This window comes from Silene latifolia, chromosome Y, assembly GCF_048544455.1.
Source record: "Silene latifolia isolate original U9 population chromosome Y, ASM4854445v1, whole genome shotgun sequence".
NCBI classification, from domain to species: domain Eukaryota; kingdom Viridiplantae; phylum Streptophyta; class Magnoliopsida; order Caryophyllales; family Caryophyllaceae; genus Silene; species Silene latifolia.
Window position 1 is genome coordinate 22,397,158 of NC_133538.1, and position 25,823 is coordinate 22,422,980.

At 38.1% G+C, this 25,823-nt stretch overlaps 2 long non-coding RNA genes across 2 annotated transcripts; one reads left to right on the plus strand and one right to left on the minus strand.

The window, feature by feature from the left end:
- Positions 1-16,063: 16,063 nt before the first annotated feature.
- On the plus strand, positions 16,064-18,161 carry LOC141627478 (uncharacterized). The gene is made up of 3 exons (XR_012537035.1): positions 16,064-16,135; positions 17,359-17,447; positions 17,989-18,161. It is a non-coding gene; the product is annotated as an uncharacterized LOC141627478 (long non-coding RNA).
- A 2,193-nt stretch (positions 18,162-20,354) lies between these two features.
- LOC141626916 (uncharacterized) lies at positions 20,355-22,647 on the minus strand. The gene is made up of 3 exons (XR_012536484.1): positions 22,437-22,647; positions 20,766-20,847; positions 20,355-20,578 (listed from the first exon to the last, which is right to left on the minus strand). It is a non-coding gene; the product is annotated as an uncharacterized LOC141626916 (long non-coding RNA).
- Positions 22,648-25,823: the final 3,176 nt, after the last annotated feature.

A 25,823-nucleotide genomic window follows, 5' to 3' on the forward strand; every position in this document is an offset into this window, starting at 1 on the left:
GAATCGTGACCTATGAGCATACCACTCGCTTCTTTGATGCGAGACTCCGAAGGGCCAACCGGTTAGCCCACACATTCTCGCATGATTGAGAATGTCGAGAAGTCGAGACCTTTGATTGTAAGATCAGCGAGAACATTGTAATCGACCGCATGCTTCACTCACTCCACGATGGTTTTTCACAATTTAGAGCGAATTACTATATGAATGATTTGAAGAAAAGTCCCCATGAATCGCACTCCCTTCTCGTATGCACCGAGAAGGACATGAAGTTCAGTGGGAGCTTGAAACAAGATGTTCTCGTTGTGACAAACAAGGGGAAAGGTAAGGGCAAAGCTCGTGCAAACCTAGCGAGAGGTAAACCGAAGTTCAAGAAGTCGGGTTCAGGTAAGAGTGGGCCTGGTGAGTCGAGCACCTCATCAAGCGCGACAAAGAGCAAGAATGAAAACATGGAATGCCATCATTGCCACAAGACCGGGCATTGGAGGCGTACATGTCCTGTTTATCATGAGGACTTAAAGGCAGGTCGTGTTAAACCCGTTGGTATGTCTTCTCTCTCTTCTACTTTTATTCATATGATTGAGATTAACCACGCAAGTTACGGAACTTGGGTACTTGATACTGGTTGTGGTTCTCATCTGTGTAATCATGTGCAGGGGCTCCGAAACATCGAACCCCTCGTAAAGGGTGAGGTGGAACTGCGTGTTGGGAATGGAGCAAGAGTGGCTGCCATCTCAAAGGGGACATATGTGATCCACTTCCTAGCGGATTTGAGTTGTCATTATATGACCGCTATTATGTACCTAGTCTTTCGAAAAACATTATTTCGGTTTACGCACTTGACAAACTTGGTTTTTCATTTGTAATAGAGAATAATAGTTGTTTTTTCTCGTTACACAATATGATTTATGGCAAGGCAGTCTCCATGAACGGAATTTATGTTTTAGATCAGACCACCGAAATATTACACGTAATGAATAAAAAGTTAAAGGTTGGTGACAAAGATCAAACGTATCTATGGCAATGCCGTATGGGACACATTAATGAGAAACGCGTAAAACAACTCATTAAAAATGGAGCTATCTCGGCCTTTGATTTTCAATCATTTGGCACGTGTGAATCATGTCTCATCGGTAAGATGACTCGGATTTCCTTCAAAGGTGTTGGAATGCGCGCTGCTGACCTATTAGGACTCATACACACGGATGTATGTGGCCCTATGTCAATCACCGCACGAGAAGGCTATAGGTATTTCATCACTTTCACGGATGATTTAAGTAGATATGGCTATGTCTACTTAATGAAACACAAAAGTGAATCCTTTGAGAAATTCAAAGAATACCGAGAATAGGGTACGAACCTATTGGGTAGAAAGATTAAAACACTACGTTCGGATCGTGGTGGCGAGTATCTTTCTCACGAGTTTGATCAACACCTAAAGGACTTGTGGGATTGCCCTACGCTTAACTCCACCGGAACACCTCGGTGAATGGTGTGTCCGAACGGAGAAATCGAACATTACTTGATATGGTTCGATCCATGATGAGTCACACCGTGTTGCGACTCATTATGGGGTTATGCTCTTCTCATTTGCTCTAATACTTAACCAAGTCCGTCTAAAGTCAGTGACAAGACTCCATATGAACTATGGAAGGGAACGGTCCCTAACTTGTCCTTTATACGGGTATGGGGCTGTGAGGCTTATGTCAAGTGGAGACACGAGGATAAGCTCGGCCCGCGAGCGGTCAAGACATACTTTATAGGTTATCCTAAAGGAACGCTTGGTCATTACTTTTATTCGCCAACCGAACAACGTGTTTTTGTTGCGGCTAGTGCGACATTCTTAGAGAAGGAATTTCTCGAGAATGCAAAGAGTGATAGAACCTTCGAACGTCGGAGATTCCAAACCAAGTACCGAGCAACTATTGGAGGAACCTATTCCTTCAATCCCGGCTGCGGTTAACATTCCCGAGGAACCTAGGAGGTCGGGAAGAGTCTCTATTCCTCTGGACAGATACATTGGTATGGTCGAGGAACATGACATAGATGACGTTCTACTCTTAACGAGTAGTGAACCCGCAACCTATAAAGGTGCCATGACTAGTTTCGACTCAAAGCTATGGCTTGAGGCCATGCAATCCGAGATGGACTCTATGTATGAGAACAACGTATGGGATCTTGTTGACTTACTCGCTAAGGTTCGTCCCCTTCAATGCAAATGGCTTTACAAGATAAAGCATTTCGTGGAAGGTCAACAAGATATCTATAAAGCACGACTAGTTGCTAAAGGTTTCACCCAAGTGCCAGGTTTGCACTACGATGAAATCTTCGCACCCGTAGTCATCTTTGCGTTCCATTTGGATTATCTTAGCGATTGCCGCTTTTCATGACTATGAAATTTGGCAAATGGATGTGAAAACCGCCTTCTTAAACGGCTTTTTGGAGGAAGAGTTGTACATGGTACAACCCGAAGGTTTCATCGATCCAGAACATCCTAAGAAAGAGTGCAAGCTTAAGCGTTCCATTTATGGACTTAAGCAAGCATCAAGGAGTTGGAATCATCGCTTCGACCAAGTGATTAAAGAAAATGGATTTACTCGATCGGTCGAGGAACCATGTCTTTATATCAAGTCGAGTGGGAGCAAGATTGTCTTCCTAATATTGTATGTCGATGACATACTCCTGATTGGGAATGACATACCTCTCTTAACTTCGGTGAAAGTATGGTTGAAAAACCATTTCCAGATGAAAGATCTGGGAGAGGCACAAAGAATTCTAGGCATCCGTATCTATCGAGATAGATCACGACGGATGTTATCTCTCGATCGAGTCTTACATAGACAAAATCCTAGAGAGATTCAAAGATGACTAACTCCAAAAGGGGTTTCTTCCTATGGCTCCAGGGGTGCATTTGAGCAAGTCTCAGGCACCAGAGACACCGGAAGAGAAAGAGCGCATGGCACGGATTCCCTATGCTTCGGCTATAGGATCAATCATGTATGCCATGATATGCACACGTCCGGACGTGGCATATGCATTGAGTATGACAAGTCGATTCCAACAAAGATCCGGGTGAACCACATTAGTCAGGTCAAGAACATTCTTAAGTACCTACGGAGGACTAAAGATTGGGCATTGACTTATGGAGGCCCTCAAAAGCTATGCGCAACCGGTTCCTGTGCAGATGCTAGCTTCCAAACGGATCGTGATGACTCGAAATCTCGGTCCGGATTCGTTTTTACTCTTAATGGCGCTATGATCCGGAAGAGTTCGAAACAAATCACATAAAGCAGATTCTACGACTGAGTCCGAGTACTATGCCGTGTCTGAAGCTACAAAGGAAGCGATATGGATGCGTCAATTCTTACATGGACTATCCGTAGTGCCTAGTTCGAATGACCCGATCACCATCTATTGCGACAATAGTGGTGCCATCTTCCAAGCTAAGGAGCCAAAGTCTAGCAACAAGTCTAGACATGTACAACGGAAAGCTCATCTAATCCGAGATTACGTGGAGCAAAAGGAAGTAGTGATAGAAAAGATTGCTACAGATGACAACATAGCAGATCCTCTCACTAAAGCATTACGACAAGATAAGCATGAAGGGCACATTAATTCCATGGGAATTAAACGTGTTCCTAAGTTGTAGTACTCTTTTATGGATTAGATTCATTCCCTTTTGTACTCTATACGACATCATCGTTTTGATATTTATATATTTTGTTTTTTCATGTGGAATTGTACGACAATTTTTGAACACCACAAAGTGAACTGAACGAACATTATATTTTTCAGTCCTTAATTGCCCACATGAGCTGATAACTCTGGCAATTATTTTGTGACGTTGGTTGATGGTGGGTTCAACGAGCCATAAGTCAACCGGTTGACTGACCAATCACAGAGGCGATTTATACGGATATTTCGTAGGACACAATTGTGACATCGACGTGGAGTCCTAAATGTTTTATAACATTCGGTGCCCGGTCGTGGATAGGACTTCCATGGTGATCCTAAGAGTCGATTCTTTTGACTATCGACTGTCTCTTGAGACTAAGGCAGATTTTGGGTGACTTTGGTTTCTTTCTCACGGTCATCCGTAACAGGGGGCCAAGTAGATTTTTTCTGGGTCATTTCATGCTGCGCTTAGATCGGAAGGAGTTCGAGTTGAAGGAAATATTCAGCCTTTATCAGGTACTCGATATTTCTCAGGGCCACTCGAGGAGTCAGAATCGAAATGCATGGCCATGCTCGGATACGGATTCGTTTTATCGCTTAAGTTACTCTCTAGTCGGGAAACCACTCATGATCCGGATCGATTGTAAAATACGACCTTTGTGGATCCAGATCTGCAAATTGTTTTACATTGAGTGGGAGAAATTTTAAATGAATATGAGAATCGGTTATCGCACATACACTTGTACGGACAAGTGGGAGTTTGTTGGAGCTGTGTCCTCCAGTTAGTGCGGATAACGTCATTGCACATACACTTGTACGGACAAGTGGGAGCTTGTTGGGGCTGGTGTCCTTTACAGTTAGTGCAAGGACATTTAAATCTCTAAAAGGATCAAAGGGTATACTTTTGTATCATAATCAGTTGGTCCACGTTTATCAATAACGGTTGGCTTGCTAGATAAGTTTGACGTTATTGTCATACAGATGGCGGTGATCAACTGGTCCCTAAAAGTCACACCTATAGGATACGTTTGAGAGATGTGACGGTATGAAAATACAGTCATGTAGATCCCAAATTTTGACTAACCAGTTAGTCTGAGTTATTTGACTAATAATTAGTCAAAATGTGATGTTGAGATATTTTATTTAATACGGATTAAATAATAATGGCTAAGGCGAATTAAGCAGTTAATTCGTAAATTGAATATAAGCGTTTTATATTTAATTAAATGTATATTGAATATAATTATACAATATTGTCTTTGTCGGACATGTATTAATGATTCAACTAATCCGTGGTATTAGTTGATGCTTTAATATCCGATAACCGATGACAGTTTATAATGAAACCGCATCATATACATTTAGAATTTAACGAACCGGACCACGAGTTAAAATGAAGAGGAAATGGAAAAGCCCATCTCCTCTCCTTGGACTCGGTTTTGGCCGAATGGTATAGACAAAAGAGAGCTCTCTCTCTTTTGTAACCGAAGGCTAATTCATTTGTTAGAAAATTAGGGTTTTTGGAGATCATTTTTCTCTGAAAACCTAGATCTCTCATCTAAGCAAAAACTCACAAAACAATCCTCTCAATATTGCAAGGCAATTAGAGGATTCATTCTAGCACGAGGGCATTTCTCGGACAATCTTGGGTGCAACAATTAGGAGGAGATCTACTTTGATCTCTCATTGCCGAATTGCACTAGGACCGGAGGTTATTGCTTAATCTTTATCGTTTCCTTGTTATTTTCGTTTTATGACTATAAATCGCGTATTAAATTTGCGTTATAATCTTATAAAGAAAGGGTTTTATACGGATATTACCCTACAGCAGGTTCACCCCTCGTGGGGCTGTAACCCGTCTAGCATCCCAGTTCTCGACGAAGACGTCATCCGCCTCCATCTCCATTCTCCGTTTATTTGCCCCGCGAGACTCCACGGGACGGAGGCCTCTCAATGACCCTCGCGACGTTCTGAAGCCTCCATCTAGGGATCCGAGGACCCCTCCTCACAGTGCTAACCCTCCTCCCAGAGGTACCGGCCTTAGACCCAGTCTCAGCCCTCCCACCACCAACAGCCTCAACAATGGGGTCCTCCCGAGCCCCCGTGGCTCCCTCAGCACCAACGGCCTCCTCACAAGCCTCCGTAGCTCCCTCGGCTCTAACAGCCTCCTCAGTGGGCTCCTCCTCGGAAGCATCCTCTACCACCACCTCGAGCACGCTTGCCGGAGTACGAACCTGCCCAGTCCCAAACAAGGCCTCGAAAGCCTTAGCAACGGACCCAGTGTGCCCAGAACACTCACCTGCAATCAGGACAAAACATAAACGTCAGCCGAAATTTCGGTATTACGACGGCATAAAATGGACAAAATCCATAAACAAACACCTGCAAATGCAAAACAAACCAAGGGCAAACCTGCCCAAACCCATCCAACAAAAACACTTCACAAAATCGCACAAAAAACGAATCGCCTTTTTTTTTCAAGCAAAAGACGAGTCAAAACAACGACAAAAACACAAAAATCACCCAACACCTCGAGGCCCACACAAGGGCCGCAATATAAACAACAAAAATACCTGACACAACTGGGTATTTTTCACAGCTCAAAAAAGTCAATTTTACGCCAATTCGAGCACAAACAAGTCAAAAATTCAAAATACGACCACTACAAAACAACGTGACTTAGTCACGTCTCAAAGTGACCTTAACTACCGTTAAGGTCCATTTCAAGACAAACCGACTCAGTTCGAGCCTAAACAGACGCTTATTTCGGCAGCATAAGACCGTCTCACAAAGGCAAAAACTCAACTTTGCCCACAATGCCCAACGAAGGTTCAATATAGCAAAGACTGTCTTCCCTGACTACAATGCAACCTAGTGGGGTACACAACTCAAGGAAACAAACACGACATTGTGAAATAAGACGAATTTCGGTCTTATTCACATTTTTTAAGCCTAGGGAGCGGGAACGGGGACCAAAATGCAAACTAAAAGCACCCCTACACACCTAAACAGGTTTCTAACCTAATGCAATCATCAATTTCACCCAAAAATGGGCTAAAACAAAACGCCCAAATCAATTTTTCGAAGGGTTAGGGTTTCGCCCTAATGCAATCAACAAAAAGACAAACAAATTCAAATGGATTCAAGAGGATTAACATACCTTGAGATGACATGATGTTTGTAGCACGAAAGCAAGTAAGAAACGCGACCCAAAAATGGCGATTTTGTGGAAATGTCGTGGTTTTAGAGAAGAAGATGAAGGAAATGAGAAGCTTAGGCTTCTCGCGTCTTTTTACAGAAAAAGGGGAGCTCGTGTTGGGATTCATTAATCTCATTTGTTTACATAGTGAAGATGTGAACTTCACATGACACGCATTCTAAGGCAACATCGTCTTGTCGGAACGCCTTTCCTAATGGCACCGTCTTCAAGGATCTCCGGAATTACAAGTAATAATTAAAATTACATAAGTTCCTATTATACATTTGTAATAAAATTTAAATCTATTAAATTACAAAACGGTGATACGAGATCACAATAATTACAACCGAATCGATATTTCCATGCATTTCGGGTAATACGAATTAAAAAGTAAGGCCATACTAAGTAAAATTATATAATTCAAAAATTATATAAATCAAAATTATGACAATCATAAATAAAATGCAGCATTATAATATGTATGAACATGCTTAATTTTATGCCAAATCGCCTTTTAAGAGCCAATATCCTATATTTTATCGGTTTTTATGGATTTGAATGCTTATTAACTATTAAAATCATGAAACATTTCATAAATCACATTTATGTTCAAGTTAATTACCCTAAACTTTTAGGACTCAAAATTTAGTCTTCACAAAAATTTCGACAATAATTCAACTTGAATTTCTAATATTGTTCATTTGGACTCAAAATATATATAAAAACTCCAAATTAAATTAAAATAATTTCAAATAATTTCAAATTTTGAAATTTAAACTCTTGAATATTCGGGAAAAATTCCATGACATTCATAATTTTCAGAACATAAGTTAAAAATTTCGAAAATTTTCGAGAAAAACTATGTTGCGGTTTATCGGTTTTTTCAAATATGACCATTAAAATATGAGAAAATTAATTTTAATCAACTTTTCACTTTTAGATCTGAAATATGGGATAAAATGCAACATATAACGTTTTTCTTTAGTCATGAAATATGTTTTAGCATTATATACTAAATTAAAGCCACTATTTATCGAATTTTTGAATTCATAAATCATGCAAAAGGAGTTCAATCCATATAAATTTTTTACAAACACTGAGTAAAAATGCATGTGACAACATATAAAATTTTCATGGCCAGATTCGAAATTTAACTCATATTAACCTAATAAACCCTTTAAATTCGGTTTTGATTTATAAAATCCATATCTTATGCTAAATAACTTAGTTTTTTACGAAATTTAACATGCAATCTGTAAAATATGTATATGATAACATATCCAAAAATCACTGAAAAATTCGAAGTTTAACTATTTTTTCGTCCAAAATTGACATTTTTCTCATAAAAATCACATTTTAATGCCAATAATACATATAATGAACAATAAAATCCATAAATCATCTTATATGACCTAAAATCCATTTAGGAGCAGAAACTTTTAACATGCAAAATTATTTCGTGATTTATCTTCATAAATCCCAAATAACAAGTTTTATTTATTAACTAATTAACTCGGAAAAACTATCCCGATTATGCATGCAACAACAATGTGCTCTGATACCACTTGTTGGGATTCATTAATCTCATTTGTTTACATATTGAATATGTGAATAATTAATTTAGTCATAAAATTAATTCAAGATCTTATGCATGCAAAACAATTACAAGAGTAAAGAAAAACGGTTCCTTACATTCGATGTTTCGGCAATATGGGCACTAGTAAGGTCACCTACCTTAGCTAATTCTTGAGCTTTCCTTATGGATGAACAAGATTCAAGTATAGAATCTCTCCCCAAGGATTGTACCAAGATGATACTCTTAATAGTTTAAATTAATATGAGACTAGTTGTAACACCCCGGCCCAAACCGGGTCGGGAGCGGTTACTTATGATAGCTCACCAGGCTGTGTACATGGCCCACAGATCAACACGGGTCCTTTATAGCGCATTTTGTCCTCATTCATGCGCATCCCTGAAACCTTCCCGGGAGGTCACCCATCCTAAGACTACTCCCAAACAAGCACGCTTAACTTTGGAGTTCTTTCATGAGGATGACCATAAAAGAAAGTGCACTTTGTTTATATGAGTAGTAGTTCTAATCCCTTTAAGCACTAGTCATTTAAGCCTATCACTGGACCTCTTCAATTACCGTGGGGTGTTACACTAGTATTAATAAAAACTACCTTAAAAATGGACACAAAATAATTGTATTATGCTCTTGAATATTTCGGTCAAGAGGGAGGATTTTATGAGCTCTCCTTGTTCTCTCAAAATGTAGAGTAAAAGGAACCACTAGTAAAAATATAACATGTATATTTTTACAACTTATAGAATGAAACATATAAGAGAAAAACTCTTCTTTTTCTCTTTGGGAAACCGGGTAGCATGGGAGGAGAGGAGCCAATGCATGAGCTTGTTTTCTTCCCAAGAATAATAGGTTTGCATGGCTATGAAATAGGTCATCATTGTGTTTCTTTGGAATAAATAAATTAGACAACACAAACCTAATACTCCCTCCATAAAACCGGCTATTACCCATAAAAGGGAGGTCCATTTTATTTTTGTCATTTGTCAATTGTGACATATGTGACATGTTACTTGACATGTCACATTATAATGTATTTTTAACATATTAAAAATCATCATATAATTAAATATGTCACATATAAAAATAATTAGTAATTCATAATTACTTGTGCCAAAATGGGTCATATAATTATAAACTACAACAACTTGTATTTATAATAAATTCTTCATCCTATTTTTAATTGTTTCATAAACAATAAATTAATCTAAGTAATAAAACAATTCGATTACTTAGACCGAACTTATTTAATCAAATTACAATAAGACACATAATTTTACTCACAAAATCACTCGTCAATTTTAAGGAATTTAATTAACACGTATCGTCATACGATTAATTAAATAATCAATTAAGAGCATTACCCTATACTCCTATAGGTATGACCTTAGGGGATCAACTGGTCACCATCGTCGTACGACAGTAATGTCAAACTCTACTCACCCAATCATTACCGATATGTGTGGACCAGTTGACTAAGAAGTATTACTTTCTCTCATGTATTCTTAATATGAGATTTAAACATGTGATCTCAATATGATCAACAATGTGATCGCATTATTGTCGGGGACACTCCAACAGCTCGTTCCCTCGCAGGAAAGCTCGCGCCACTTTGAGGTGTTCCCTGCCCTTTCAGCGAAGCTTTGGGCTTTGGCCCTATTTTCACAAATTTTCAACGCCGGAATTAAAAACCGTCATTTTTCAAATACAAAAACAAAATAGTGAAATTCAAACTCGCTATTTCTCACAAATTTTCAATGACGGAATTAAAAACCGCCATTTTTCAAACACAAAAACAAAATAGTGAAATTCAAATTTGCTATTTTCACAAATTTTCAATGACAGAATTAAAAACCGCCATTTTTCAAATACAAAAACAAAACAGTGAAATTCAAACGTATATTATTGAATTAAACGTATATTATTGAATCAAACGGATATTATTGAATTAAACGGATATAATTAAACGGATATTATTATAAATTAATTATTATACATTTTATATTACTAATTAAGGCGGGATAATTGCTGAGTCGATAATTACGTAAATTATTTTATTTAACCACGTTGTATCGATATAAGTTAATTGTGACGGTTTTATATGGAATTCGACTTTTAATAAAATATCTTTATTATAAATATTATTATTATTATTATATATTATTATTATTCTAATATTAGTATGGCATGATTACTACAACTTCCTTTAATTCCTTTACTCTTTTTTTTACGTAAACAAACACACAAGCATGCTACTTTTTTATTTCTTTACACCTATCCTTCCCATGCCTTGTCCCTTCCTTTTCACCAACACCCATCATCATCCTTGTGCATAAAGAGAGTGAGAGAGTGAGCTGGGTTGATGTACGTGCAGCAGGGGAGAGATATGAGCGGTATTCGACGGCCGTGGGTGGCTCTGGTGGTGGTTGTAGCGGCTGAAAAAAGGTAAGACTCAACCTTAGCTCCTCTGTTTTCACTTTTCTGTCAGTTTTAGGTGTTGTTTTCGAGGCTTAAGGAGGTGTTGATGGTGGCTGTTAGTAAGGTGAGGGAGTAGTGTGGTAAGGGTCGAGTGTAGTGGTGGTTTCTGAGGTGGTTTTGGGTGGTGATATTGACGGTAAAAGGGGGCAGCGACAGAGGTGGTAGAAACGGGTTGTGCAGTGATTTTCAGGCGAGTTTTAGACGACTAGGTTTGGGGTGGCACCACCATGGACTCGGGGGAGGTCGAAGTGGTGGTGCCACGGTGGCTGGGTTCGTGGGTTGGCGGCGAGAATAATGGTGGTGGTTTGGGCAGGGAATAGTAATTGCTGCGGTGGTGGTCAGGTTGAGAACGAGAGGTGTTGGTGATGCGTGGTGGTGATCTGGCCAGGTTGGCAGCCCTGGTTCGACTCGCCGGCGGCAGTCGACCAGGGTGGGGTTGGTTGCCGGTGGTGGGGTTGAAGTGGGTAGCACGGCTGGTGGTGGACGCGGTGGTTCAGGGATGTGTGGTGAGTTTGGGTGAGAGTGAATGTACGTGTGTGTAGTCGGGTGTGTTTCGTTTTGTTTATTATTTAAATTATCGTGTTTAGTAGTTAAATGAACTTCCGAGTTATTTAAAGACGGGTTTTCATAATTTAATCATTATATTTCGTAATGGGTCGTATGCTTAATTAATTAATCTAATCCCGAGTTATTTAAATAATTAAAGACGAGTTTAAATCGGGTTGTTGAATTATTTTATGTTTGATTCGGGATTTGTCTTAAATCGTTTAATTCATTAAATTAATTATTTAATTAATTCCCGAGTGTATTAAAATATTTAAAGACGGGTTTTGAGTCGGGATTGTTTGAGTTGTTTAAGGATTTATTCGGGTATTTATAAATCGTATAATTCGTTTAAATAATCGTGTTGGTTTAAGTTCCGAGTTAATTAAAATAAAATAATAATTAATTAACTAGAAGCGGGATTTTGAGACGGGTTTGTTAAAATGAAAAGGCTACTATATCGGGAAAGTTTCCATTCTAAGAAATTCTACTTTAATAACTTTCTATTTTGAGAAGTTGGGTCAAATGACTAATCGGGTTATTTTAGTTACCAGTTGGGCATAAGTGGGTGTCGGGAATGTATTACGGGAAAGCTTCTATTTTGGGAATTACTATATTTAGTAGTTAGTAATTATAATTATTATAACTGTTTTAGGTGACGAATTCGCGAAGGATCGATAATCAAATTCATTGCTTTATTTCTGGACTTCTTAACTGCTTAATTGGATTTGCTGGCACTATGAGGTAGGGAGATACACTTGTCCTATTATCGTCATTGTTGAATTGTGTTGACTTGATTCCTGGTTGTTGCTTTACATTATCATTTATATTCGGAAAGGTGATTGACTGATTTGATCGTATTGAGCATGATATCACAACATCGGGTAACTGGCATGATTTTATGATTTATCAGTTCATTGATTTATATATATATATATTGCATCACTTTCTTTTGAGCATTTCATATGCATTGGAGTTGGAGGATGGTGTGGTGGTGATGAGATTGTGATACGATGTGATGTTGTGATAAGGCCCAGCGGGTTCTGCAGACTCGCCGGATAACCTCAAATTGTTGAGTGGTATATCGACGACGGTCGATTGATAGTCTGCCGGGGATCGGTATGGCTGGGCGTTCCGGGTTTGTGTGTGATTGAGTTGTGATGGAGATGGAGGTGGCGGAGTATCATGCATATCATATTTATTGTTTTATTGTTTTCCCTACTCAACCTCGCGGTTGACCCTGTGTATTCGTGAACACCTGTGACGACCCAAATATTGGCGGCGGTCTTGACAGTTTAAGAGATAGGACGGGAGCTGGATGGGCGTGAGACATTGGATCAGACGACTTAGTAGCTAGATCATCATCTAGAAGACTTTCACTTTTATTTATGTCAATTCTTGTAATTTGAGTTGAAAAGAGGATTTGTAATAATTAAGTTAAAATATTATATAAATTGCCTTGGAGTTTAATTTGTTATTCACTACCTCGGGAAACCGAGATGGTAACAGTCCGTTTTATTAGGGAATGTCTTGACGAGGACTTCTTTTATAAACCGGGGTGTTACAAAGTGGTATCGAGAGCGAACGATCCTCGAGCCTAAACCAATGAGCCCAATGAACATAGGAAGAGTCTAAATAAAATGAACACGGGATAGAACTCATTAGGAGCACACTACGGTAAGGTATGAGTTAGGGGCCCCCTCACACCGAACCAGTGGTCCTCTCAGTTGAACCGGAAACCATGAGTGTATACGAGAGAAAGGGTAGAAAAGTTGCTTGAGGTTGAACAAGAAATTCATATATCGTTGCCTAAGTATCAATTGATTGATATATTGATTATTGCAGGACAATGCTACGGTAAGTAATTTGTATGAATGATGTGTTGATAGTACTACTATGACTAAGTAATATGCGGTTATGTGATCCCGAAGCCATGCTAGTATAGTATTGTGATAAGTAATTAGAAACACTACCGAATTACATGCTTATAGGCATAGCCATCGTGAATTAGATGTACGGAGTAGATCGAGATGCGAAGGGATTCTATGGGATAGATGTTTACGTAAGTACAATGTGAGATTTGAGTTGGTATGGGTTAGTATCGATAGTATAGTTGTAAGAGTTTGAAACATAGAAAATGAAAGACTTAGTGAAGGAACTGTTTTGGTTGATGTTACTCTTTAAATTGACCTTACTGCCATTTCTTTTCTGTTCATTGCCTAAGGATAAAATTTTTATGAGAGGTAGCCTCGTGAGTTAGTGTCCATTTGGTGTTGGTTTCATGCTTATATGATAAACGGATCAGGAGTAATAAATACTTTAGTGAGCTGTGGTTAGGAAGTTCCTGTGCAGTGGAGTTTTGACCAACAATTTTGTAAAAATCCTCACTTAAAGTGTATTAATAATTTTCGCATAATTCCAACTCCATCGATCAAAAGAGTCGCATATGTTTTCAAATTAATAATCCACGAAAAATCTTGATGTTTCAATATTAAATAATGAGTTTTTTTTTTAAACTGACCCAAGTTTTGGACCAATTGTTGTCACATGTTTGTTTGGACCAACTGAGTTGTAAAATTCTTTAAAAATGGAATTCTTGTGCTTTAAACCTAATTCTTTTTCCCTGTGTTTTGAACTCATCGTGTTTTATAAAAGTAATATGAATCAAGTTTTAATCGAACAGTTATTTATTCGTGATTTTTAGAAGGTACAACGTAAATCAAAACATGTAAAATGTGTGTTCTAGGTTGAGTTTTCAGATAATTGTTTGAGTAATTCATGAGCCTTAGTAATGTGAATTTATAATGTTTTATATGACGACAGTAGCACGCATGTTCAGTAGTTATGTATCTTAACAAGTGATAAAATTAAAACTAAGTTGATAACATTGTTGGCATGATAGTATGAGTAAAATTGAATAAGCTTAAATTGATTTCTAATCAAGGGGTGAAATATGTTATAAGAATTATGTTAAGAACTTTATTCACCGTCCAGTAGGAAGGTAAAAGTTTTGATAATGAAGCTAAATTTTGTCGTGTGAGTATAAAGTCGGAATGAGATTTCCAGCCAGTGTCTGATTGTATGGTTCATGATAATTGCAAGTCTGGGGAAAGAAACTAGAACGGAGTCACAAGTAGTGGATTAATTTAGTCATGTTGTTCATTCATGTAGCGAATTGGTGGGTTGTGGTTAGTTACGAATGTCGAAACTGGGTGTTTTCATTTGATTGGTGATTCTGTGTCTTGACCTAAATCTGTACAACTAAGTAAAAGAAAGACAGACTGGACCTATTAAGGTATAAATTTTCATAAATCGATTTATCAAGTGTTGACCCTAATTCTTTTCTAAGGTTGATTGATTCCCTTTATTTCTAAGGTATAAGATTACGATAATTAGTGAAATGAATAATTACTAATGAATTGTACTGGAAACGGTAGCCTCTTTCAGTGGTTGGCAGTAGTTGAGAACTTTGGTTATAATAATGAAGGTTACGAGGACGTAACCATGTTTTTAGTTGGGGAGGATTGTAAAATCTTAACGCTTAATTTGCACTCGTTTGTAGATTGTAGTTTTGACCAAGTTGATGTTTCGTTGTGAGGGTACCTATACAAAGGAGTTCTATATGATTTGTTCCTACTTCTGTTAGTTGGTTGATGTGCAAAAGGAGAGTGTGATTAAACTACTGGTATTGAGTTTGAATTGTGGGGCCTTTGTGCCGAGTTACGTTGGCGGTCCAGTGCGACCATGGTTATCGAGTTACTTGAGTTTGAGATCGGAATTGAGATGGAAAGATGATGGTGTTCTCATATAATTATATAGTGTTATACATTTGTGTTCGCAGGTAGTATTCGTTGTAGTTAATTGGATTAAGAAAATGATGAGTTAAACTTCGGGACGAAGTTTATTTTTAGGAGGGCAGAATGTAACATTCCGTATTTGTTACGTTTAATTGATGAGTCAAAAGTGTGTTAACCGTGTTAAAATTTCGTGACATCCGTAAGTACAATATATAATACCTTTCTGTTGTTGAGTATGGGAGCGAACTTCGGGACGAAGTTCATTTTAAGGGAGGAAGACTGTAATACCCCGTATTTTTATATAATAAATTAAACGTATATTATTGAATTAAACGTATATTATTGAATCAAACGGATATTATTGAATTAAACGGATATAATTAAACGGATATTATTATAAATTAATTATTATACATTTTATATTACTAATTAAGGCGGGATAATTGCTGAGTCGATAATTACGTAAATTATTTTATTTAACCACGTTGTATCGATATAAGTTAATTGTGACGGTTTTATATGGAATTCGACTTTTAATAAAATATCTTTATTATAAATATTATTATTATTATTATATATTATTATTATTCTAATATTAGTATGGCATGATTACTACAACTTCCTTTAATTCCTTTACTCTTTTTTTTACGTAAACAAACACACAAGCATGCTACTTTTTTATTTCTTTACACCTATCCTTCCCATGCCTTGTCCCTTCCTTTTCACCAACACCCATCATCATCCTTGTGCATAAAGAGAGTGAGAGAGTGAGTGGGTTGATGTACGTGCGCGGGGGAGAGATATGAGCGGTATTCGACGGCCGTGGGTGGCTCTGGTGGTGGTTGTAGCGGCTGAAAAAAGGTAAGACTCAACCTTAGCTCCTCTGTTTTCACTTTTCTGTCAGTTTTAGGTGTTGTTTTCGAGGCTTAAGGAGGTGTTGATGGTGGCTGTTAGTAAGGTGAGGGAGTAGTGTGGTAAGGGTCGAGTGTAGTGGTGGTTTCGAGGTGGTTTTGGGTGGTGATATTGACGGTAAAGGGGCGGAGAGGTGGTAGAAACGGGTTGTGCGGTGATTTTCGGGCGAGTTTTAGACGACTAGGTTTGGGGTGGCACCACCATGGACTCGGGGGAGGTCGAAGTGGTGGTGCCACGGTGGCTGGGTTCGTGGGTTGGCGGCGAGAATAATGGTGGTGGTTTGGGCGGGGAATAGTAATTGCTTTGCGGTGGTGGTCAGGTTGAGAACGAGAGGTGTTGGTGATGCGTGGTGGTGATCTCGCCAGGTTGGCAGCCCTGGTTCGACTCGCCGGGCGGCGATCGACCAGGGTGGGGTTGGTTGCGTGGTGGGGTTGAAGTGGGTAGCACGGTGGTGGTGGACGCGGTGGTTGAGGATGTGTGGTGAGTTTGGGTGAGAGTGAATGTACGTGTGTGTAGTCGGGTGTGTTTCGTTTTGTTTATTATTTAAATTATCGTGTTTAGTAGTTAAATGAACTTCCGAGTTATTTAAAGACGGGTTTTCATAATTTAATCATTATATTTCGTAATGGGTCGTATGCTTAATTAATTAATCTAATCCCGAGTTATTTAAATAATTAAAGACGAGTTTAAATCGGGTTGTTGAATTATTTTATGTTTGATTCGGGATTTGTCTTAAATCGTTTAATTCATTAAATTAATTATTTAATTAATTCCCGAGTGTATTAAAATATTTAAAGACGGGTTTTGAGTCGGGATTGTTTGAGTTGTTTAAGGATTTATTCGGGTATTTATAAATCGTATAATTCGTTTAAATAATCGTGTTGGTTTAAGTTCCGAGTTAATTAAAATAAAATAATAATTAATTAACTAGAAGCGGGATTTTGAGACGGGTTTGTTAAAATGAAAAGGCTACTATATCGGGAAAGTTTCCATTCTAAGAAATTCTACTTTAATAACTTTCTATTTTGAGAAGTTGGGTCAAATGACTAATCGGGTTATTTTAGTTACCAGTTGGGCATAAGTGGGTGTCGGGAATGTATTACGGGAAAGCTTCTATTTTGGGAATTACTATATTTAGTAGTTAGTAATTATAATTATTATAACTGTTTTAGGTGACGAATTCGCGAAGGATCGATAATCAAATTCATTGCTTTATTTCTGGACTTCTTAACTGCTTAATTGGATTTGCTGGCACTATGAGGTAGGGAGATACACTTGTCCTATTATCGTCATTGTTGAATTGTGTTGACTTGATTCCTGGTTGTTGCTTTACATTATCATTTATATTCGGAAAGGTGATTGACTGATTTGATCGTATTGAGCATGATATCACAACATCGGGTAACTGGCATGATTTTATGATTTATCAGTTCATTGATTTATATATATATATATTGCATCACTTTCTTTTGAGCATTTCATATGCATTGGAGTTGGAGGATGGTGTGGTGGTGATGAGATTGTGATACGATGTGATGTTGTGATAAGGCCCAGGCGGGTTCTGCAGACACGCCCGGATAACCTCATTGTTGAGTGGTATATCGACGACGGTCGATTGATAGTCTAGGGGGATCGGTATGGTCAAGGCGTTCGGGTTTGTGTGTGATTGAGTTGTGATGGAGATGGAGGTGGCGGAGTATCATGCATATCATATTTATTGTTTTATTGTTTTCCCTACTCAACCTCGCGGTTGACCCTGTGTATTCGTGAACACCTGTGACGACCCAAATATTGGCGAGCAGTCTTGACAGGTTTAAGAGATAGGACGGGAGCTGGATGGGCGTGAGACATTGGATCAGACGACTTAGTAGCTAGATCATCATCTAGAAGACTTTCACTTTTATTTATGTCAATTCTTGTAATTTGAGTTGAAAAGAGGATTTGTAATAATTAAGTTAAAATATTATATAAATTGCCTTGGAGTTTAATTTGTTATTCACTACCTCGGGAAACCGAGATGGTAACAGTCCGTTTTATTAGGGAATGTCTTGACGAGGACTTCTTTTATAAACCGGGGTGTTACACTCCAACAGCTCGTTCCCTCGCAGGAAAGCTCGCGCCACTTTGAGGTGTTCCCTGCCCTTTCAGCGAAGCTTTGGGCTTTGGCCCTATTTTCACAAATTTTCAACGCCGGAATTAAAAACCGTCATTTTTCAAATACAAAAACAAAATAGTGAAATTCAAACTCGCTATTTCTCACAAATTTTCAATGACGGAATTAAAAACCGCCATTTTTCAAACACAAAAACAAAATAGTGAAATTCAAATTTGCTATTTTCACAAATTTTCAATGACAGAATTAAAAACCGCCATTTTTCAAATACAAAAACAAAACAGTGAAATTCAAATTCGCTATTTTCACAATTTTCAACGACGGCATTAAAAACCGTCATTCTCAAATCATAAAAAAATGAAGTAGTGAAAATTCAAAATTCGCTATTTCCACAAATTTCAAAATTCAAAACAACGGCATTAAAAACCGCCACACCGTCAAACAAGACGGTGAAATTCAAATTCACTACTCACAAATTTCAAATCACGAGAAGAGGAGACTAAGACCGTTATCTCCTTTAACAAACATTGGATGGCGGAATTCACATTCGCTATTACGACAGATTTAAACAAACAGCAATAAAAGTCGTTACCTATCTTCAAAATTCAAAATCACCGCCAACCACGGGAGCCAGGCTCACAGGTCTATCCCTTTTCGGCACCACAAACATCCACTATAAACACCTAAATTGCCCAGCAGGATAGGAGAGACCTCCCCACGGAGCCCGCTAAACTGAAACGACCTCTCAACATAGACCCGTCCAACACGGCTATTTCCCGCAGTCGGTCATTCAATCTTCAACATGGCTGGCGAGCCTCATAAAGCACATTCAACATGGATGACGAGCCTCAAAACGCACCACATTCGACATGGTTGGCGAGCCTCACAACGCACATGCAACATGGCTGGCGAGCCTCAAAATGCATCACATTCGACATGGCTGGCGAGCCTCGCAACGTAACCTCAATGCGGCTGGCGAGCCCCATCATATCCGCAACAAGGCTGGCGAGCCTTCGCCTGCAAACAAGAAACAACTCAAGGACATATCCCGAAGATGCCTCAGGTATGACTTCTTCTTATGGCTGGCGAGCCTTCGTACGTAGTCTAACGGACTTAAAACGACCCACATGGACAATCGACAGACTCTAAAATATCCTCGACGACAGGTCCTTGACTGTTATCCCCAAGTTGCCTTGGCATCGCCGTTCCCTGACGGCAGGTCTTTGGCCCGAACCCTTTCGAGCCGCCTCGATGTCGCTTCAGTCTCTAGGTTGTAATCTTCGATTGACCTGTGGGCTATACTTTGACTTTCGCCCTATCCAAGCCTCAGTCAAAGTGGGGGCTCTATAGATACCCAGTATCTGTCGAGTCTCCAACAAACACCCGATGATTATCGGACTACAACATGCTTAGAAATCGCATCGTTTAATCGATAATTTTGTATAACTATACGTCGAAAAACTCAAAACGATTTCGAAAACAAAACATTTCAAAAGTACCTGGAGTGTTTAATGCACGACAACGGGGTTGCAATGACACTAACTAGAGTCAAAACCGACACCGGACCAAAAACCGACTAAAAAATTCAAATCCCGACTCCAACGAGTCAAACACAAAAAAACAAACTTCTCAAAACTTCCTTGTTAAACATTCCCGGAATACTTGAATGGTCAAGTCAGTACAAAATAAATGCGGAAAACCGACGGACCGTCAGTAATAGCTCTTATCCGTCAGAAATGCGGTTTCCTGACGGATATTCCTTCAGGAAAGCGCGTCACTACGATTCGTCACGAAAAACGCAATCCTGACGGAAATTCCGTTAGGAAAACGCATTTCTGACGGAATACTGACGTCTAATCCATCAAAAGTTGACTTTAGTTGACTTTTCTGACGGCATTTCCGTCAGAAAAGTCAACAAAAGTCAACTTTTCTGACGGAATTTCCGTCAGAAAAGTCAAAGATACGTTGACTTTCTGACGGAAATTCCGTCAGAAAAGTTGACTTTTGTTGACTTTTCTGATGAATAATCCGTCCGAATCCTTGATTTTGTAATTAAAAAAAACTATTTGAGGCATTTTTCGATTTAAGAGGCCTCAATTAAAACAATAAATATCTTAATACAATTTCACCATTACAATCTTGATATAAAAATCAATACTCCAAAATCTATAATCAATTACAAACAAGTATCCAAAAGATCAAAGTTGAACCCGGAAATTTGTATAGTCTTCAACCCATAACATCGGCCAAGACCAACTTTTCTTGAAGAGGAGGTAAACCTGAGACAGTAAACCAATAAGCATTGGTATACGAGTTGCTGGCAGTAAACTAATATCTTTTTGTCAAAACTCATCTGGTAAGACGAGGATGCTGATGCTGTTTGGCATACTAAAATAAAATATGATGGCAAGAAAAAAATCCTATAAAATAAAAAAGAGCACATTGATGGGGACATGCGATAGCTACCTTTTGATCTTCTCTACTATGATCGAATATAGTCTTGACAGATTTCTCCAAGTAGTGTGTGTGGTTGAGCAAACACTTTCACCTGAAAACCATAAAATGAAAAAACATTAAGACTGAATCGGTAAAATATCAACTTTTGACTTCTTAACTTAAAGTCAACCTCATTAATGGAATCGAGAGGTGGCTAAGGTTAAAAAGACCACGTACATGTGAGGTTATAACCAAGCAAATCACATATTGATGACATTCCGTGATACCGCAACCAGGTGGGTTTATATCAATATCTAATATCAAGGAATATATCATGCCATGTTCTACATAACAAACAACCATGTTCAACAACAATTATTAAAAAAGTACTGAAGTACCTAACCAGTAATTACCAGTCTCTAACTTGAGCTTAAGCCTCGTGCAGCATAAAACTGAAGTTCCAATTACTACTTCTCTGAAATCACTTCTAATTTATATTTATATATTCATAAAATTGTGAATGTAAACCTAACATAAATGATCAAGACCATTTCAACTTGGAAAAAGCAATTCAACTAAATCAAGGGATGAATGAAAATAAGATTTCAATCCTCCAGTTTTCTACTTCAATCATTAGCTATCTAATTTTTTTTGTTTTGATAAAATTTCCAGTAGACAAGGTAAAAGCCTATTATTAAGCAAAACAAAAAATAAAAATGACACATAAATCCAATGAACTTAAGCTTAAAGAAAAACTGACAACAATCAGACTTTTGGAGTTTCATTTCAATGAATCTAGGAGCATGTAAATATTTTTCGAAACAAGTGTAAAAAGTTTCTCAATTATTTCATTGTCTCATACGGGGTTTCAGAGCATAGACAACTGAAACAAGTGTATAATATTGGCATATATCCATTGGGTTTCTCAATTATTATAGGAGGTAATTTCTCAAAATCTATACACAAGTTCTGATACTGGCATACTCCAGCTTTCAAAAAAATGGAATATGATCATAAACAGAGCATCATACTGCAACATGAAACATGTGAACCATTGACACTAATTGCAAATATTAACCACTATGACACACTGGAGCAATTTTACTACCTGGTTCAAAATAACCATACAAAAAGACCTAAAAGAAATATGGAAAGATAGATACTCATAATCATTATCTAATAGAAGATCCCCAATGCCTCGATCTCAGTTGTAATAAATCAGAGCAAAAAAACGCCATATCATATATATATATATAAAGAAAATACAATATTTATCGTATTCAATCACAAACAATTGACAGCAACAACCGAATAAATTATTGCAATTAAATAAATTAATTAAAAAAAAACCTAAATTTCCGAATCTACATGACTGAATTCTTTCATTTATTGAATCTACACAGAAATGTGATATTTAAAATATCAAATCAAGCAAATTATAATGCTTGGAAACTCAAATTGGGCAACTGAAACTCAAAATTTAATATCTTAATTTGGGGATGGACAAATTTTGGGGATTTCAAATACAGTAACTAAACTAATTCCCAAATATTACAAACCCTAACTCATGTCATCCTCAATTTTAACATCAAAAATCAATTACTTACCATTATAAGAACATAACAAATGTAGTTTATAAATATAAGACTAATTAAACCTTAAACAACAACAATTAATGATAAAAATTGAATGGAATTATACCTTGAAAAATAAGAGAATGGAAAGAGGAAGAAAGGTGCCGGTGGCATATAAAGGCAGGCGGCAGAGGAGGAAAATAAGACGGCGGCGAAGGAGGAAAGGTAGGCGGAGGCGAAGATCGGCAATGGCCTGGTGACTGGAGGAAAGGAGAGTGAGGATCGGGTTTGAGGGTTAGGGTTTGAGGTTGATTGGGGGATAAAGAGAGACCAAGGGATTATTGTAGAATGAGTGAGTGACCTCGTATTATGTTATTAATATATGTGACGGAAATTCCGTCACAAATCCTTACTTTCTGACGGATTTTCCGTCAGAAATCGGACAAGGTATTAGCGCCACTGACACTATTCCATGCGCCAATTTTATCCGACGGATACTGACGGATAATCCGTCAGAAATTCTTTTCCGTCAAATTCCGTCAGTTTTCCATATTATCTGATGGTTTTTTTTCCGTCAGAATGCCTGTCACTTTAGAGCTTTATTTTAGTAGTGAGTACAAATCATGTCGTCCAAAATATAGGATAGAACAAATCATGATTTTAATTGTGTGATAGTGACAAGACAGCTCGAAGACCCGCGAAATGGCTCGCGCCTCTTCGAGTAGCCTGATACGTGCAATTTATATAGTCTTTTTAGCCTCTTATTGCACACATTTCCTTGTTATTTTCATAGTTTTGTATTGCAAAATGCCCTGAATAGGCTACTTTGGTTTGTTTCGTCTCATTTGCAAGAACGAACCTCAAAGTGGTGAAATCGTGCCTTATCCAGTCCCCCTAGCATGCATTTATGGAGATGGAGGATTTTGAGCGAAAGTCTCGTGTCTTGGGAAGCATGAAGGAGTCCTTAGAAGCTGACCAAACGGAGATCAAGCTGTTTTCAGTTGCTGAGTACTCGATCGAGAGCCCTTTTACTCGATCGAGTGGTTTTGACGGTTGTTGGAGTTCAACCGAGTCCTTGCTGAACTCGATCGAAGTGGGCTAAATTAGAGGTCCTCGATCGAACATGCTTCTTGTTCGATCGAGAGGTTTTGCTGAAGAACTGCTCGATTGAGAGGAATGAAATTCCTCGATTGAGAGGTTTGCTTATTTACAGGGGATTTTATTCCGTGATTAGTTAATATTTTAGCTAATAAGCTCTTCCCTATATAAGGTGAAGACGTCATTAGGTTATACATCTCCTTTACACTCTTTAATCAGTCCCTAATTACTTTAAGCAGACACTTTGCTCTTCCTTTCTCCTTTTCTACGTACGTGTGTTCTTATTGCCGGATTCATCTCTTTGTAATCTTTCTCTACTCTTTATACTCAATCTAATTTCCTTTGCTCTTAATCGTTTGCTTCTTAATTTTTGTTTAATTATTGTTATTAGTTTATGATTAATCTTTATTACTCTTTTATTATGTCTTTTGCTATTTCATTCATTGTTATTATTGTTTATTTCATTAACAGCATGAGTAGCTAAGTTCTCTTATGTTAGGATTAGGGGAGCCATGGCAGTGAGTTGACGATATTGTAAATAGGTTAGATGATTGAACTGTGAGAACTGTTTTATGACAATATAATTGTAATCGTTTAGTTGAGTGCACGCTTCTAAACTAGTTAAATTAGTTAAATTCGCTCCTAAATCGGAAGATTGGAATGAACAGACCTGTTATTAACAGTAGACTACCCAAATTAGGACGAAAGTTAAGTTAGTTGTATTATAGGGTGGATAGCGGACCGGAAGGACCTTTCCCTTACCCTTCTCTATTAGATCGTCTGAACTATTTATGACTAAGTTGATTAACTGCCATGGTGAACCGACTTCCTAGCATATTTCTCTTTAATTGATTACATCTTTAATTCTCTCATTTTCATTTTCATTGCTCTTTTCTCTTGCCTTAATCTCTCTTAGTTTAGAAATCAATTTAAAACCCCCATTTGTTACCAGACAGACTTAGATAGCAGATAGATATAATAGCTTCCCTGTGGAGATTGACCCTATTTCCCCTAGCTTCCGTTAGTTGTTTTAGGTATTTATTTTTGGTACTAAATGAAGGGTATCAAATTTTGACGCCGTTGCCGGGGAGGCAGTTAGCCTATTTATTTGTTTATTTTCGTTTGTCTTCATCTCAGGGAATTTTTAATTCCTTGAGATAGTTCTTATTTATTTTTTCTAGTGTTGTTTATGCCCAGGTCTAACAGGTCAGAATTAGTGCCAGATGATCCTGAACCGGAGCGGACTTTTCGCTATAGACAAAGACTGCTGAGAAAGATTCAAAAGGAAGCCTTGAGTACTTTTGAACCCGATCTCACTTTTTATTTGTAGAAGACCAGTCTTTTGAAGAAGACAATTCTATTTCTGCAGCCAATTCTGTGAAGATGCCTAATATCGCGAGTCATTTTGAGCCTACAACTGCTTCCATTCCTAAAGGTTTCAACCTTGTAACAGAGGATGGCAGTATATTTGACATTCGATCGTCTTATATCAACTTGGTCGAGAGGAATATGTACCGTGAGGTAGCTGGTGAGGATCCGCGAAAGCACATGGAGGTTTTCACATACTACTGTTCTACCATTCCCGCCACTAAGGGAGTGACACGGGACAAGATTAAGGAGGTTCTATTTCCTTTTTCTTTGACCGATGGGGCCTGAGAGTGGCTCACTGATCTTGTTAGAGCTGATAAGAAATATCATGAGACGGTGAATTTAATTAATCTAAGGAATGGTCTTTTCTATGAGGGACCTAAAATGCCAACTGAAAGTGATAAATCAGACCCGGAAATCAAAGTTCCTGCTCATGAACAGTCGTCATTTGACAAAAATATGCTGAATTCGAAGAAAGTACTCGATCGAATCATTTCTGGAGGTCGATCGAGGACAATTGTTGTGGAAAGTACTCGATCAAATGGTTCAAGGCCGTCCAAAGCCTACATCTTGCAATAACCGTCGTCCTAGAAAACCGAAAACAGCCAAAAGGAAACCTTGGAGGCATCAAAGGGTGCTTTCTGATTTAGGCATATCTTATGCTGATGCTTTGAAGAGAATCTCTGCCCAAGGCAAGCTACATCCGATAGGTCCAACTCAGATCCACCTTTAGAGAAGCAGGTGAACCTTTGGAAGGGCAAAAAGTATTGCCTATATCACCAAGGTAGAGGTCATGATATTGAAGAGTGTTTTCTCTTGAAACACACCATCTAAGATATGATCGAAGAGGGCAAGCTTCCAGTTCCGCCTTCTGTCGAGCAATTCGAGAGGATCGACCCTCTTGGTGAAAGTTTCTAAAACCTCTATTAAACTTATTTAATAGATTTTATAAATTACTCATTAATTTATCTAATGGATCTAGTTGCATACAAAATGAAATTATGCAAAATAAGAAGATTAAGAAGAAAATCAATTCTCCTTACATTGT